This window comes from Camelus dromedarius, chromosome 11, assembly GCF_036321535.1.
Source record: "Camelus dromedarius isolate mCamDro1 chromosome 11, mCamDro1.pat, whole genome shotgun sequence".
NCBI classification, from domain to species: domain Eukaryota; kingdom Metazoa; phylum Chordata; class Mammalia; order Artiodactyla; family Camelidae; genus Camelus; species Camelus dromedarius.
The window spans coordinates 35,074,746-35,078,895 of record NC_087446.1 but is presented as its reverse complement, the minus strand read 5'-3'; the positions used below and the strand labels follow the sequence as shown (position 1 = coordinate 35,078,895).

At 39.0% G+C, this 4,150-nt stretch overlaps 1 non-coding gene across 1 annotated transcript; it reads right to left on the bottom strand.

Moving 5' to 3' along the window:
- Positions 1 to 2,208: 2,208 nt before the first annotated feature.
- On the bottom strand, positions 2,209 to 2,315 carry LOC116156611 (U6 spliceosomal RNA). The gene has a single exon (XR_004140457.1). It is a non-coding gene; the product is annotated as a U6 spliceosomal RNA (small nuclear RNA).
- Positions 2,316 to 4,150: the final 1,835 nt, after the last annotated feature.

Here is a 4,150-nt window from a genome sequence, read left to right as displayed (position 1 = left end):
AAAATTTGTTATTCAAAAGACACTATTAAGAAAAGGAAAAAGGCAAGCCCCAGAATGAAAGAAAATATTCACAATACTCATATCTGACAGAAGACTTGTATCTAGAATATATAAAGAACTCTCACAACTCAATAAGACTAACAATTTCCCCTCCCAAAAAAAGGGAGGGGCAAAATATTTAAACAAACATTTCAAGTTAATGCGGCACCAGTTCCATTCATAACGTGATAAATGATAAAATTCTTCTTCCAGCTGCCTCTCCTTGTCTATCCTCCTTAACCTCATTCTCATTATCAAACTGGCCTGTAAATTGACTGCTCTCACCAAATGCATCATCTGAAGTTGGAACATGACTTCATTTGTCCAGATTTAGGGAGGTGCTAGTTTGTTCCAGGCACACTGTCACTGCATATCTGTATATAAACCCATCTTGGACAGTGCACCAGATGGTCATCAGGGTTGAAACAAATAAACACATATAACTGTGTCATAAATAATATGAGGTTTTCTTTTTTACTTTTCTATGGTTTTCAAGTTTTCTATGAAGAACAGAATTTGAAAATACACTGAATTTTTAGAGATATGAAGGCTAAACAATTTAAAGATATTAGAGCAAAGATTCAGTGAAGAGGAGAATTATATAAGTAATAGAAATGTCCTACAAGTCAAATAGTTATATTTGTTTCACCCAGGACAAACGTATAATTAATTAACTTTAAGTAGTATTTAAAATAAAAATAGAATGAAAACCACATACTTAGGTTGTAATTTCAGACAAAGATAGTTTAAGACCATATAAATGAGAAAAAGCTCAGACAGATACTTGCACAGCTTTCACGATTTTATCTAGTTTTGAAGATGGATAATTTTTGCAGAATCAGGGTCCAAAAGTTCACGCTGCGGGCATCTCCCTAAGAAACTACTGAGGTATGGCCTATTTTATAATGCACACCTCAGGACTCTAAGATCTATTTATATTCTGCTTAAGCTCCTGATGTAGTTTGAATCTTTTCTAAAACTTAGAATTATATTGTGAATTTGGGGACAAAGAATTTCAGCAAATTACAACTGAACTCTTCAACAGATTCCAGGATGTACTTTTCACTAAACATAAATGTGGTTTCAGAGAATCAAAGCAATTTTATAGGAATCTCTGTTACAGTCTGCAGTTGCCAGTAAATCATATTACCATGACATTGTTCCAGCAAAAATTTCTTCATGACTAAGAGTAACATTTCTAAGTTTTACCACAAGTATTTCTCAGTATAGTGTAAGCTTACATGGAGAGAACATTGTGGACACCTCTCTGAAGTTTGTTGTGATGTATTTTGACCTCCACTATGTTCACCACCACATTTATTACTCCTCTCATTTTTCCCATGAAGAAAAAAGTCAGTGGATCCAAGACATAAACATCAATAACATTCCTGGCCTTGCCTCTCGGAGCAGATTGTGTGGGTTGCCTTCCCATTATACTCTCTCTCTACTTTCCCTTACTAATAGAATCCTGACTGTGCTCAGGCTGGAAAGGTGCCCCACTAAATTCTAATTTCCCAGCTTCCACTGTAGCTAGATGCAGGCCACATGCAGTCCTAGCCAATGAGACTTAAATCCAGGGTTTGCTCATACTGATGGTCTGCTGGGCATCTGCTGGAACTTCCTAGTCCCCACTCCTTCCTCCTTCTTCTTGCCTCGACTGCAAGCACAATGACTGGAATTCCTGTAACCATTTGGGGACAATGAAGGAAAGGCCAAAAGAATCTCAGGGAGAAGATCTTAGACACTGTTGAGCTCATAAACCAACACCAGCAACCATCTGTTTCCTGACTTCATTTTATATGAGAAAAATTAATTCCCATTTGTTTACCACTGAAGTTATGTATTTTATCACCTTCAGCTAACAACATTCCTGTTGGTTACCCCTCCTTAGTCTAGTCTTTTTTGTGTAATCAGGTAGGTAACAAAGCTTTTCTCTAATCCTTAACAGAAGTCAAGGATGGGGATTCCTAAGACATTAATGAGAGCAGCTGTCCTTGCACCTGTCCCACTAATGAGCTGCTCCAGAAGGTTTTTTGCTATCAAGTATAAAATCATCACTCAAACAAGCAATAATTTATTTTTTCCCCTCTACTCCAGGAGTAGAGTTTTTATTTGTTTAATAAAAAACAACTATTTTGCAACACAAAAACAAAAATTAACGTGAAGAGTGAAAGTATGGAACGCTTCATGAATTTGCGTGTCATCCTTGCGCAGGGGCCATGCTAAACTTCTCCGTATCATTCCAATTTTAGTATATGTGCTGCCGAAGCGAGCACACAAGCAATAATTTATATTATTCAAAAGACCACCCTATTCCCAAACCTCACACACCTACATCTGCCTGAAATCATCATCCATTTGAGATGGGCTTGTGTGAATGACAGACGCTTCCCTCAATTCTTCATGCTGCTGCTATGGCTCTAGTCTGAGCATTAAGGACAAATTGGCTATGAAAGGAAATTACACAGGGGGGAAACACTAAGGGCAAGATTATTCCAGATGATTAAATGAAAGCTCAGGTGGTTACAAAGGTCTAAGCTCCAAGGAGTAGAGGTGTATTAAACACGAGATGCAATTTCTTCAGAAGGACAAACCATAGGATATTTAGGAAGGTAAGCAATACTATCTCCCATTCTCATAAAATAAGAGTTTAAAACTGTGACGTACACTCTAAACAATCTTTTAGTTAGAATTGAAGATGAATATACAAAATGAAACTAAGAATGGCTAATGATAATAATTCCAATGAACTTTTATGAAGCACAGTACTTTGCAGTCACTTTTCTTGTTTATACCCTCATGACCATACCACATGGAAGTCACTATTAGCATCTCCATTTTAGATGAGGAAACAAAGATTTGGGGAGGTTATGCATCTTGCCTGAACTTACGCAGCTAGTGAGAAGCAGAGTAAGGACTCCAACCCAAGTCTATCTGGTGCCAAAAGCCATGTTCTCAGCACTGTTCCTTAACCACTGGCTGTACTGCCCCTGCCGTGGACCAAAGGATGTCAGACCTGACAGACCGTGAGTGGGCATCCAGCCCAGTGGCTCCCAGTATTTTCAAGCATGAAGACCCCTACTATCGATCATTTTTTCAAAATTTACTGGTTGAAAACATACATAGTAACAAAAGTAGCTGTAAATTCAATAATGCTCTTAAATGACTCTACATTATATTTATCATCTATATTCATTTGGAAAGTAACCATTCATAGAAATGTGAGACCTAGGATTTATAGGCTCTAAAGACATTGCTTGTTGAACATGGAATTTCTGGACCCTTTGAAATTTTTCCTGTTCCCTCCTACCCAGGTAGGAAGTTGTCAGTTCTGGTCCTCTGAGTAGCAGATGTCAAGGCTGGATTAGATGTGCAGAAGATTTACTGAAGGAAATATCTGTGGGAGGAGAAATAGGATGTGGGCAGGAGCAGGCAGGGAGAGCCTTCCAATTACAATGCAGGTCCTGGGAAGGGATCTGGAAGGGAAGACTGGACAGGAAGAGCCTAGGATTTCAGTGCAGTCTTGGACAGCTGATGGGGAGTCCCTGAGCCAAATCTGCCCATTATAGGAAGCCCCCACTAGGCCAGTACCAGTGCCCCTGCCATGCTCAGTCACTGACTGGGACCTGCCTGGTATAAGTGTGACCTCAGATTCATGGGGACAGTAGCTGGGGGCTGTAGTCAACCAACCATGTTCCCCACAGCAGCTTGTTTTGTTGAGACAGGACAGCACTGGTTAGGAATCATGGGTAAGGTCCAATATTCTCACTTTATAGCTGAGGAAAATGAGGCCCAATTACATTGTCACATAATCAGGATGAAAATTTACTTGACCCAACTCTCAGGTAGGCAGAGTGCTTAAACAGTGTGACTCTAAAATTCACCTGCAAAATGCAGGACCTTGGGCAAGTGATTTAATCTCCCTTAGCTTCATTGTCTTTCTAAGGAGATGTTGTTTAAGGATACAAACTTGCAACTGGTAGATAAATAAGTCCTACAGAGCTAAAACACAGTACGGTGATTATAGACACAAAAACTGTATTATCAACATTAAACCTGCTAAGAGACTAGATCTTTAATTGTTCCCCCCACAAAAAGAAATGATAATTAT